Source organism: Lepidochelys olivacea, assembly GCF_965140295.1.
Source record: "Lepidochelys olivacea isolate rLepOli2 genome assembly, chromosome: 12".
Lineage (NCBI taxonomy): Eukaryota > Metazoa > Chordata > Testudines > Cheloniidae > Lepidochelys > Lepidochelys olivacea.
In genome coordinates, this window is record NC_140422.1 from 579420 (window position 1) to 592848 (window position 13429).

The following is a 13429-nucleotide window of genomic DNA, read 5'->3' on the forward strand; positions in this document are numbered from 1 at the left end:
TCCGCCCCTTCCGCCTGCGATCCCACCCCCTCCCCACGCTTTCTGTCTGCGGTCCCACCCCCCTTCTGCCTGCGGTCCCACCCCCTCCCCACCCCTTCCGCCTGTGATCCCACTCCCATTCCGCTCCTTCCTTCTGCGGTCCCACCCCCTTTCCGCCCCTTCCACCTGCAGTCCCACCCTCGTTCCGCCCCTTCTGCCTGCGATCCCACCCTCGTTCCGCCCCTTCTGCCTGCGATCCCACCCCCTCCCCACCCCTTCCGCCTGTGATCCCACTCCCATTCCGCTCCTTCCTTCTGCGGTCCCACCCCCTTTCCGCCCCTTCCGCCTGCAGTCTCACCCCAGTTCTGCCTTTCCGCCTGCGATCCCACTCCTGTTCCACCCCTTCTGCCTGTGGTCCCACCCCATCCCCAGCTCTTCCATCCACAGTCTCACCCCTGTTCCGTCCCTTCCGCCTGAGACCCCCCCATGGGCCTACCCCATTCTGCCCCTTTTCTTGTGCCCCTGACCCTTTTCTATCCACGGTCCTGCCCCATTCTGCCCCCCCTACTCTGGCCCCACAACCCCTTTGCTCTGTTCTGCCCCCCGAGTCCTGGCTGTTGCCCCAAGACCGGAGAAGCTTAGTCCCCCTACCACAACCCTGGGGCCACAGCAGCGAGTGAGAACTCCTCCAGTCCCAGGGCCCCAGCGTGGGTCCGGATGCTTGGCCTTCCCCTGCCACACCCTGTGCTTCTGCGAGGGACCGGGGTTGGGGTGCTGGCTCTTTTCCCACCTCGCCCGCCCGTCACTTCTGCTGTAGTGTGGGGTCGGGCACGGGGGCTTCCCCTGCTACCGCATGGCTTCTGCCAGGGATGGAGGAGTGCGGGGGCTTCCCCTGTCCTGCAGCTCTGCTGGGGATGGGGGGTCAGGAGTTGCATGGGCTTCCTCCACCTGCTTGGCGGCCGGGGCTCCAGGCTTCTGCTGCCCAGATATGGATTTTTTCCCGGGCCCCCCAGTTGTCCAGGGCCCCATCAGCCCAGTGACTAATCCACCACTGGTTTCAAACAGCAAACAGGGCATTAGGCTGTGTGATTAGATGTTCGTCTGCATGTGTGTGTTCTCCCTGTGTGCTGCCCCAGCTCTGCACAGATAGCTGGCACAGCAGACCTCGAGCAAGCCGCCCAATGACCGCAAGATCTGTTAAGGTACGAAGGCACCAGGCTAGGTTTATTGTCTATGAAGCACAGTAATAGCACCTGGCAGACTCTACAAGGATACTAAGACATGTATGCCCATAACAATGGACACAGCTCAGTGAATGTCGGGACTTTCCATTCCCCCTTGGCTGGACAGATACTCCCTCTGAGACTCCATTTTATAACTAACTCTGACATAGTTAGTTACTGTTCCCTGACATGGCTTGTTATTACCCACCACCTTGTACATGTTGGTTTGATCAAAACATCTCTATTATGTACTGTCATCCTGACCTTATCTTTTAGGAGGGGTCAGTGTGTTCCTGTTATCCTCGGGAAATGTTTTTGTACCATCCTTGATATCAGAATGTTCTGGTACCACTTGATATCAGGATGTGTTTGCGTAAGTACTCTGTGCCTAGAACTTCTTAGAAATGTATATGTCTGCAATATCAGCCCTGTTCTTGCCAGATTCTGTGAGCAGGTCCTGCCTCATACCAAGCCTCTGATACAAGGGCTTGTGTCTCAGTCTCTCTTCCTCTACATTCCCCCATTTTTTGGCTTTGTAGGGGGAGGATGTTTACCCATCATACTGGAAAAACATAATGCATGGGCTGTTATGTGGCCATCTTACTTTTCCATCCACACATTTATGCCCCACCTGTCCCTTGCCTTCATGTTGTTTGCTGCAAAAAGAGCAGTGATTGTCCGTAAGGCTGACCAGACGGAGAGAGAGGTAGATGGGGTAGATAGTAGATCTATGAATGGGAAGAGAGCATGGGCTGGTGGTAGGGTCAGGACTGGGAGTCAGGAGACACAGCTCTGCCATAGCCTGACTGTCTGACCTCTGGCAAGCCACCTCCCTGCTCCATGCCTGGGCTTCCCAGCTGTCAATGGGGGACGATCCCCTCCTCACTGGGGTACTGAAAGGTATGGATTTAGGGGCAGGTGATCCAGGCAATTGCCTGAGGTGCCGAGCTTGGGTGGGGGCCGCTGGGCTCGGGGGGCTGTTTTTGTTGTTAGCAACACAGGGGAAAATCGAATGTCTGAAGAAACATGTTTCTAGTATTCCATGTGGGGACTCATTTTCCGCTAACCTCCTAGAATGTTCTGGGCCTTTGTAGAATCTCGTGATCTTCCAGACTTTGTGAGAACTACGTTTTCCTCAAACCTCCTAGAATGTTGTCTGCCAGGCCCTCAGGCCTATATAAGGGGCTGGGTGTCACCAGGCAGTCAGTGAGATATAAGAATGAAGTGAGAGCCCAGCTGCAATATTGTGAACCTTTTTTGTATTGTGTAAGCGTACTTGTGTTTTAAGACTTGAAGAGTGTAAGCAGCGACTAACAAAGGACATATTTAATGAGACGCCAGAGATATCTATTGAACCCCTGTCTACACAACAATATAAAAGAAAGTTCTGTTACTTCTTTGGCCATGCTTCACACGTAATATCTGATGACTTTCTAAGACTGTGGAACACAGACTTTTGCTCTCCCTAATAATGTCCATTTTCCCCCCATAGAAAATAAACAAGGCTCCTGAAGAAGCCTTGAGGAGCTCAGTATAAAAAGCTCAACTGCAATCTAGCTTGCAGCAAGGGGAAGATTTGATGGGGAAATCTCTGAAACAGAACTACATAGCCCGGGCTTTAGGCAGTAGCGATGGTTCCAGTGCAGATGAAATTGAGGAGCAAAGGGTAAACACTGGAAGCCCTGTTACTAAAGAATTAGCAGGTTTCCCTGATGGAATGGAAATGTGAGGAAAGTGATGGAGAATCATCCAGTTTTCCTGGCGGTGGGAAGGAGAGGGATGAGAAAGAAGGCTGTGGCTCATGTGGAAAAGAGAGACGCGATACAGGAGAATCAGCCTCGCACGATGACCGAAACAGCAGTGAGAAAAACTGCACGCCACAGATTGATACATCACATCCTGCTTTATGCCCGGCGATCCTCAACTCTGCCGACACTGATCGTTCATGGCATGAATAAACACAGATATACCAAGCCTATCATGCACATTTATTGTCTTACAGGACAGGGAGAAATCATGCCTCAAAGTCATGAAAGGGGCTCCAGTGAAAAAACAAGGTATTCAAAAGATACACCAATGGAGCGGGGCACCAAAGATGCTCTTCGCCTGGGGCGCCATCCCATCTAGGGCCAGCCCTGGGTGCTGAGACCCTGGTGTGGCTCTGTCAGTACCGGGCGTTACAGGAGCGTTCCCCCATTCCAGGGCATCCCATCCATGCCCTCGGCACTCTGGGGCTGACTCCACAGAGCCAGTGAACGCCCTGGGCTGTTCTTGTCACGACTGTGATGGGGAAGCAGGTTTCTGTGGGTGGGAATGAATGAAACGAGAGGGGTACGAGCCAGTGGATTCTGTGTTGCTTTGCTGGGAGGATTCTCCCACCGCCGATGGAGCACTGAGGATTTCTTTCCTCCCTCCATTTTATCAACTCCCCCTCCCGCTCCCCTGGGCCCCATTTCCTCTGAGCCCACTAACCCTCCCTGAGCCACCCAAAGGAGCTTGGCAGCACCTTGAGGCTCCTGCCCCAGGCTTTCCACACTCCAGTGGCCCGGGGAGTCTGTAAATCCTGGGCCTGCGGATTGAGATTCATCGTCTGCCCCTGGCAGGGCTCAGCACTTACCCTTATGCTGGTGGGCTAGGCCTTGCCTGTGCCATGCTTGCTCCTTTGGCTGATCTTGTGCAAGTCAAATCCAGCATCGCTCCCTCCGTGTCCACCAGAGTCGGTCATGCGGTGCTTCAGAAACAGGCCCCCCGAGAAATAGCTAGGTGTGAAATAATAACAGCGCTGAGTTGCCTAGCACGCTCCATTGACAAAGGGCTCAGTCCACACAGCCCCCCCAGCCAGCAGGTGGGGAAATGTCATCCCGCTCAGATGGGAAAACTGATTCTCGTCTCACACTGACGTATCTCAGGATTAACTCCTCTGCAGTGAATGGAATTGCATTGGTGTCAGTAAGATTCAGACTGGTATTAGAGAAGTGGCCGTGGCTTGCTGGCTATGCTGCGAGTCAGACCCCTCCAGCTCTAACCACTGAATGACACTGCACCCAAACAGTCTGAAGGACGAGGGTGAAATGTGGTTCATAGACAAGGAAAAGGCCAAGGACCTAGTCCTGCGAAGAACTGCATGCAGGCAGGATCAGGGCCAGCCTGGAGCCCCTGACAAATTTGCTGCCCAGGATCCATTGCTTTAGGGGTGACTCTTAAAACTCCAAACACCCCCACAAAGCAAGAGCAAGTGAGGCTTAGCCTGGTGTCAACCCAGCTCTGGCGCTCTCCCCCATCTATGGTGCCGCTGTTGTGGTGGTATGTGAGTGCCGGGGGCAGGGGGGCGCGCCCATTGTACAGATGGGGATCTGAGTCACAGGGCACCCCAGGCCTAGATCCTCAGAGGTAGCAAGGTGCCTAATTCCTGTTGAAATCCGCAGGAGTTAGATGCCAAAGTACATTTGGGGATCTGGGTCCAAGGTCCCCCAGGCAGTTTGTGACTAAGTAGAAAATGGGATGCTGCCTTAGGAGCTGATTGTTCCAGGGCAAGTTCCTGGCCTGGCCAGCACTGTCCTACACCTGTTGAAATACCATCATGGCTGTTATTATTCCAGGGCACCCCAAAGCAATTGCATCTTTTACCATTGCTCATTATATATCCATCCTCTCAAGAACCCTGGCATGAGCAGATGAAGGAGGCAGCAAATACCCGGATGGATTTTATTCCTTCATGCCCTGCTCTCGCATTTCTTTATTATTGTGAAAATTCTAGATTGTTCGGCAGCTCTGCCAGGCATTCGGTAGGTTAAAAAGATCGTCGCCATTACACGAGTGTGTTGAATTTGGCCCTTTGCGAGCCTTGTTTTCTGTCACTTCTGGGCTCTTCTTTCTTCGCAGCCTCTCCGTGTGCACAAAGACAGGTTCTGTGCGGCTCCATACGTGATCCCCAAACCCAGTGCTGTATCAAGGGCATGGACCCTGCTTGTCCCCCGTGACTGTGTAATCCAGGAAGTAAGGGCCTGGCTTTGGAAACAGGCTCTAATCCCAGCCAAGGACTGGTGCGGAGATCTCCAGGAAGACTCTGAGCCTCAGGGAAATCCATTAAAAGAGCGGGTAAAACTTTCCCTAGAACCCAGAATTCACCCCTGCTCTGTAATGTGCAAAGAGCTTTGAGGTTCATAGATGGAGGGTGTGAGGTACCAGTGGTATTAACTGACAGGTCACATGTGACACTGATCCACTAGCCCAATGCGTCTGTGATGAAACCTCAGCCCTCCAGGCAGATGAGCCAAGTTCTGCTCTCTGTCTGTAGCTAACAGAGGAGACTTTCCCCATAGGGTTTGCTTCCTCTAGCTCTTCTGGCTGTGAACCAATCCAGTGCCATCTGCCTGAGTCTGTGGAGAGACAGCTCCATGCCTCTGCTGGGTCCCAGTGCTTTGCCAAGCAGCCCTGGAGAGACATTAACAAGACTCTGGTCAGTTTCATGGCTGTTACTCAGACCACTGTGAGCAATGCCCTGTCAAGAATGGTGTTAATGTCATTCTCCTGCTGCTTGGGAAAGCTGTGAGCAGCAGCCGTGGAGTGATCTGAGGGGGGACACCCCAAAAAAGTAGTGGGAAAGTTAGCTAGACTCTCTTCACAGCGCACAAAAGTCTCCAGATCTGGAAGAACTGACACAGGGCTCCTTTTCCCTTCTGCCAGCTAGTAGTGACCTTCGAGCTGATCAGGTGCCTGACACTGCCCGCCAGAGCCCAAAGATGGAGCCTCCAAGCTGGGTCCCCTTCACATCATGTGATGCTCGTGGGGGCATGGGAGGCAGGTGGCCTCCCACTCGGGTGCTGTCTCTGGACTTCAGTGCTGGGGGCCTCCTCATTCTCATGTCACCTTCTGGCTAGGAGGGTTCGTCCTCCGGGTAGGACCTGCGTGGAGTTTTCATGCCCCAAGCACTACGCGGTATTAGCACAGGACTGGGCCCCTGGAATGTCTGGCATGGGCACTATCTCTAGCTGTGGTCTTAGGCCAGATGTTTAGAGCAACATTTTCTAAAGTGGTGTTGGGGACCAATTAACTACTTAGGCCCTGATAATGAAGCACCAGAATAAAGCACCAGAATGCAACTAGCCCAATTACTGACAGTGATACTGATTAACAGTTTACTAGCCTGATGGTGTGGACACTAAGCTTGGAGAAAAAGTCCCCTGAAAACCCATGTCTGAAAAAGATAAAAACATGCTGCCATGAAGGGCATGGTAACCCTTCTAACTTTCCTATTCAAATAAATATCAAGGATATATTGAGGATTAATCTAGGATGAGCCATGGATACATGTATACGAAAATAGGAGGAAAATGGCTGAATGATAGACACTAAGGACTACGTGTTAGTTGAATGTTGATGGAATGTTAACTGTTTATAATAACACTGAATGAAAAACGAAGTATGAAAATTTGGTACATGGATAACTGGCTATGTGTAATGTTAGATAATGCTGACTGGAGGAAAGCTACTGAATGTGTAATATGTCTGCACTGCAATCGGGAGGCACGTTAGACATACCCGCTGTGCCCGTGCTGTCTCACTCCTGGGCTCCCTGCACAGCTCTGCCAATGCCCCTCAGTCCTGGCCTTCAGCTCCCCACCAGCCATAGGCGCCGACTCTGTGGATGCTCCGGGGCTCAGGCGCCCACACAATGCTTAGCACCCACCAGCCATAGCTGTTTGGCGGGGCTGCTGATCAGCTGTTTGGGGCCGGCAGCAGGCGCTCGCTGGAGGGCGGAGAGCAGCCAGTGGGGAGCCTTTGGGGAGGGGGTAGAGCAGGGCTGGGAAGGGGCGGAGCAAGGGCAGGGACTCGGGGACAGGAGCGGGGCCTCGGGCAGAGCTGGGGTGGAGCAGCCACCAGGAAAAAAATAAGTCAGCGCCTATGCCACCAGCTCCCCCAGTTAGGGTGGCGACTGCTGCACCCCGGACACCAGGCACTCTGGCCCCCCGGGAACGGTGTGGGCCCGCCCCCACCTGTGTGACCCTGCCCCTGCTGGCCTGGGCTGCCGTCACCATAGTCTCTGAGCGCTCCATTGGGGGGCCGGAGCCCCAGGCTGCACCAGGGCCCGAGGCCAGCTCTGCAATCAGCAAACCCCTGGCCATCCCCTGCCTCGGACAACAGAGGAGTGTTTCCTGCAGCTCGTGTTTTGGTGCTTCGTTGGAAATGACTCAAGAGCCCCAGATGCCACCTGGCAAAACAGCCTGTGCAGGGAGGGACGGGGGAGACAGGTTCATTTTCCAAATCCAGTGCTGCCAGTGATCTCTGCGGCCCATGTGTTTCCTCTCTCGCTCTCCTCTCCCGGGACTGCCCGAGTCAGAAACAGAGTCTGTTTCCTGGCAGACTGATTGGAGTTAGCAGGAAAGCTGTGTGAGCACAAACAGCAGCCGGATGAGGAAGCAAACCCAATGGGGAAAGTCTCCTCTGTTAGCTACAGACAGAGAGCAGAACTTGGCTCATCTGCCTGGAGGGCTGAGGTTTCATCACGGACGCATTGGGCTAGTGGATCAGTGTCACATGTGACCTGTCAGTTAATACCACTGGTACCTCACACCCTCCATCTATGAACCTCAAAGCTCTTTGCACATTACAGAGCAGGGGTGAATTCTGGGTTCTAGGGAAAGTTTTACCCGCTCTTTTAATGGATTTCCCTGAGGCTCAGAGTCTTCCTGGAGATCTCCGCACCAGTCCTTGGCTGGGATTAGAGCCTGTTTCCAAAGCCAGGCCCTTACTTCCTGGATTACACAGTCACGGGGGACAAGCAGGGTCCATGCCCTTGATACAGCACTGGGTTTGGGGATCACGTATGGAGCCGCACAGAACCTGTCTTTGTGCACACGGAGAGGCTGCGAAGAAAGAAGAGCCCAGAAGTGACAGAAAACAAGGCTCGCAAAGGGCCAAATTCAACACACTCGTGTAATGGCGACGATCTTTTTAACCTACCGAATGCCTGGCAGAGCTGCCGAACAATCTAGAATTTTCACAATAATAAAGAAATGCGAGAGCAGGGCATGAAGGAATAAAATCCATCCGGGTATTTGCTGCCTCCTTCATCTGCTCATGCCAGGGTTCTTGAGAGGATGGATAAATAATGAGCAATGGTAAAAGATGCAATTGCTTTGGGGTGCCCTGGAATAATAACAGCCATGATGGTATTTCAACCGGCGTAGGACAGTGCTGGCTCAGACCCGTGTCAGGAATAAGGCCCTTAGGTCTGCGGGCAGCCTAATGAGCACAGCCAGCCCAACTGGCGGAACGCCCTGCCTGATTGGCTGAGGAAGCTAGTGGACTTGTTCTTACACCCCACAGCAGTTCAGTGGCTGCTCAAAGCATCTGCCTGTGGCTGCATTAGCTCCCAAGCCTGCTTGTTCCCAGCCTTGCTCCTGTCCTGGCTCCAATCTTGCCCCGGCCTTGCCTCTCTCCAGATAACCTGGCTCTGACCCTTGGCTCTGATTCCTGACTTCTGCTTCTGGCTATGACCACTCGGCAGGACTGCCCATATCCTGGTCCCTGACAACCCCTCCCCTCACCAGGAGAAGCTTCCCACTCACCAGTGATGAGCTGGCAGATGGATTTTTCAAGCCTTCATTAGGCTCCAAGTACACAGCTGTAATGCTCACCCACAGCATATGCCTGGCCTTGGACCTGAGAGCTCCGTTTTCACTGCGGCAGGGGAGTGAGACAGGACTGGGGGCTTCCAATCCACGACTCTCCCTCTAGGAAAGTGCCATGAGAGCTGGGAATCTACAGGAAAGGGCAGAATGAGCTCGCTTCAGGGTCTCCTATGAAGGCTGCAAACACATGGAGGGAGGGGGGAAAACCAGGCCAAATCCTATACACTGACATTTGAAAACCCCACCAGCCCCTGCCCTCAGGGGAGTTTGTGAGCAATGCACCACTTAGTCAGACTGAATCCTAGTAAACCTTAAAGGGCCAGGCCTGCTTTTAATCTCATGCAAAAGCTTCTAGGTTCCTTCCCCCAATTCTGCCTCAGTTAGTCTTATGTGATGAAAGAGCATCCAGTGCCATGGAAACCTACCAGGGTAAAACCTTGTGGTGTCCCTGTTGGGTCCTGTGATGCTACCAGTCAAGAGAAATACCCTTATTATTTCCAGCCTAATAAATCCCATACTGCCTTATAGGATTTATTTTGTCCGTTCATTGCCAGGGGACTCAATCCCATGTAATCCTATTTCTGCTCTGGGCGTCGGGAGATTGCTTTCTACGTGGTGGATTTGTCGGTGGCTGTGTTGTACCCAGGTGCTGTCTGGATACTGCCCTGTACCATCTTTAAGCAATTACACAGGACAAAGAGGGCTGCTACAGCCAGCCCAGCAGCACAAGGCCACTGGCTAGCTGAGTGCTGCTGACGGGTTACAACTCTGAGCTGTTGGATGACATTAAGGAGAGTCATGGAGCCCAACCCCTGCATGCTCCATTAGCCGTGCTCCTGTTGGAGTGCCGTCATACTCTGCAGCACAATATGCTGGCCGTGTATGTGCCACAAAGCCCTCTACTGGATAGACGCCGAACTACTCCACTGTGTGTCATAGGCCTTATATTGCTAATACCTCGTGGAGATTCTCTGTTAGCTCGAGCGGTAATGGTCTGTGTTGCTGGAGCTAGGAAGTTCCAAGTGACTACAAGATGCAAAACAGGGACAAGCATGAAGTCCTGTGTGGCCAAAGATTTGATACAATATAAACGGAGGCTGTTCTAGCGGTGGTGGTGGTGGTGGCTCGGGTAGCTGTGGCTAGAGCCCCTACCATAATCAGGGCCCCACTGTGCCAGGTGCTATACGTACGTCTAGTGGTCCCTGCCTTAAAAAGCTCCCTCTCAGTAGACAGGACAGACAATGTTCTTACCCTCATTGTGCAGCGGGGAGATTGAGGTATACAGAGGTTAAATGGCTTGTCCCCAGTCTGTAGAAGAGCAAATCAAACCAAGATCTCCCAGTCCACGGCATCCTTCCACTTCTGGGCAGTGCAATATCATTCACGTAATTTGATGCTAACCACCACCACCCCCCCCAAGTTTATAGCGCTGATTAGTTGATTTCTCTTTAATTGATTTGTTATTTGGGCTCACTCTTACAATGCAGAATTAGCACAGCGGGGGGAAAACAAATACACCCTCCATATCTCTCTATTATATTTAGCTGCTGCTTATGGGGCTCCATCTCCTGGAGGGAGGTTGACTGGAGGGCCTGAAAAAGGGCAATCAGGGTAGAGTTGACAACATTCCACTGCACACCCCTGGACAGATCAAGAAAGAGAAGAGTCTCTGGACTCCTGCCGGCTCCAGCACTGTGCAGGAAGGGTTATGGGCAGCCGGCAGTGACTTCCTGCTCCTGCCAGCACTGGGCAAGGTAGGTGCTTGGTTTGAGCCACCTCCTGTCTGGGCACATGGCAGAGTGGTTCACAGCCAGGGTTCCAAAAGAGCTCAGCATGTCAGCACTGAGTCCTTTTGCAAAGCTGCCCCTTACTTAAGGGCTTAAATAGCAGCTGAGCCTGTGCAAAAGCTGGCTCCAGTTGGGGGGTGGGGCGGGGTGAGCCCTTGCAGTCTGGACCTTACTGGCTAGAGCTGTGCAGTGGGAGACCAATCAGCCTCACTTCAGTCCCCTGCAAAATCATGGAGCAGGTCCTCAAGGAATCCATTTTGAAGCACTTGGAGGAGAGGAAGGTGATCAGGAACAGTCAACATGGTTCACCAAGGGCAAGTCATGCCTGACCAACCTGATTGTTTTCTGTGATGAGATAACTGGCTCTGTGGATATGGGGAAAGCGGTGGATATGATCTATCTTGGCTTTAGCAAAGCTTTTGATACGGTCTCCCACAGTATTCTTGCCAGCAAGTTAAAAAAGTATGGATTAGATGAATGGACTATAAGGTGGGTAGAACGGTGATCAATGGTGATCAAAGGTGATCAATGGCTTGATCTCTAGTTGGCAGCTGGTATCAAGCGGAGTGCTCCAGGGGTCGGTCCTGGGGCCGGTTTTGTTCAATATCTTCATAAATGATCTGGAGGATGGTGTGGATTGCACCCTCAGCAAATTTGCGGATGATACTAAACTGGGAGGAGTGGTAGATACGCTGGAGGGTAGGGATAGGATACAGAGGGCCCTAGACAAATTGGAGGATTGGGCCAAAAGAAATCTGATGAAGTTCAACAAGGACAAGTGCAGAGTCCTGCACTTAGGACAGAAGAATCCCATGCACCGCTACAAACTAGGGACCGACTGGCTAAGCAGCAGTTCTGCAGCAAAGGACCTGGGGGTGACAGTGGACGAGAAGCTGGATAGGAGTCAGCAGTGTGCCCTTGCTGCCAAGAAGGCCAACGGCATATTGGGCTGCATTTGTAGGAGCATTGCCAGCAGATCGAGAGAAGTGATTATTCCCCTCTTTTCGACACAGGTGAGGCCACAGACTGGAGTACTGTGTCCAGTTTTGGTCCCCCCACTACAAAAGGGATGTGGACAAATTGGAGAGAGTCCAGCGGAGCGCAACGAAAATTATTAGGGGGCTGGGGCTCATGACTTGTGAGGAGAGGCTGAGGGAACTGGGGTTATTTAGTCTTCAGAAGAGAAGAGGGGTGATTTGATAGCAGCCTTCAATTACCTGAAGGGGGGTCCAAAACGGATGGAGCTCGTCTGTTCTCAGTGGTGGCAGATGACAGAACGAGGAGTAATGGTCTCAAGTTGCAGTGGGGGAGGTCTAGGTTGGATATTAGGAAAAACGTTTTCACTAGGAGGGTGGTGAAACACTGGAATGCGTTACCTAGGGAGGTGGTGGAATCTCCTTCCTTAGAGGTTTTTAAGGCCCGGCTTGACAAAGCCCTGGCTGGGATGATTTAGTTGGGGATTGGTCCTGCTTTGAGCAGGGGGTTGGACTAGATGACCTCCTGAGGTCCCTTCCAACCCTGATATTCTATGATTCTATGACCTGACTGCTGCTCACCACTCTGCCACGAACCTGCTGTCTGTCCTTTGACAGGTCGCTCTCTGGTTTGTGCAGAGATGGGTGTTAGCACTCTAAAAGCCTTAGACGAAGGGCCACAGATCAGGGCCACAGATCATCAGAGAATCATAGAAATGTGGGGCTGGAAGGGACTTCACTAGATCATCTAGTCCAGTCTCCTACACTGACCTAGGACCAAGAAACCTAGACCAGCCCTGACAGGGGCTTGTCCAATCTGTCCTTAAACCTCCAGCAATGGGGATTCCACAACATCCCTTGGGAGCCTGGTCCAGAGCTTAGCTATCCTGAGAGTTAGAAAACTTCTCGTAGTATCTGACCTACATCTCCCTTGCAGCTTAAGCCCATTACCTCTTGTCCTGCCTTCAGTGGCCAGGAAGAACCACTGATCATCATTCTCTGTAACAGCCCTTAACAAGTTTGAAGACTGTTATCAGGTTGCCCTTCTGTCTTCTTTTCTCCAGACTAAACATGCCCAAGTTTTTAACCTTTCCTCACAGGACAGGTTTTCTAAACCTTGTCTCATTTTTGTTGCTCTCTTCTGGACTCTCCAATTTGCCCACATTGTTCCGGAAGTGCAGTGCCCAGAACTGGACACAGGACTCCAGCTGGGGCCTCCCCAGTGTCAGGTAGAGCAGGACAGTGACCTCTCATGTCTCACATACAACACTCTTGTTAATAGTCCCCAGAACGATATTTGCCTTTTTCTCAACTGCATCACACTGCTGACTCCTTGTCAGTTTCTCCTGTGCAATGCAGTGTTATTACATAGGTTGTACGTGTGCTGGGTCTCATTGCTACAGCTCCTGGCTGAGGTTGGTTTTAGGCACTTGAGAGTATGGGCCACTTTAGGATGCCAGTATCGGTGGGGCTGGGACATACGCTCCTGCTGCTCAAAGAATAGACATGTCGGTGAACTACATTTTAAGCACACCTGAAAGCTATGGCCCTTGCCTTGCATAGAATCATAGAATCATAGAATATCAGGGTTGGAAGGGACCTCAGGAGGTCATCTAGTCCAACCCCCTGCTCAAAAGCAGGACCCATACCCAATTAAATCATCCCAGCCGGGGCTTTGTCAAGCCTGACCTTAAAAACTTCTAAGGAAGGAGATTCCACCACCTCCCTAGGCAACGCATTCCAGTGTTTCACCACCCTCCTAGTGAAAAAGTTTTTCCTAATATCCAATCTAAACCTCCCCCACTGCAACTTGAGACCATTACTCCTTGTCC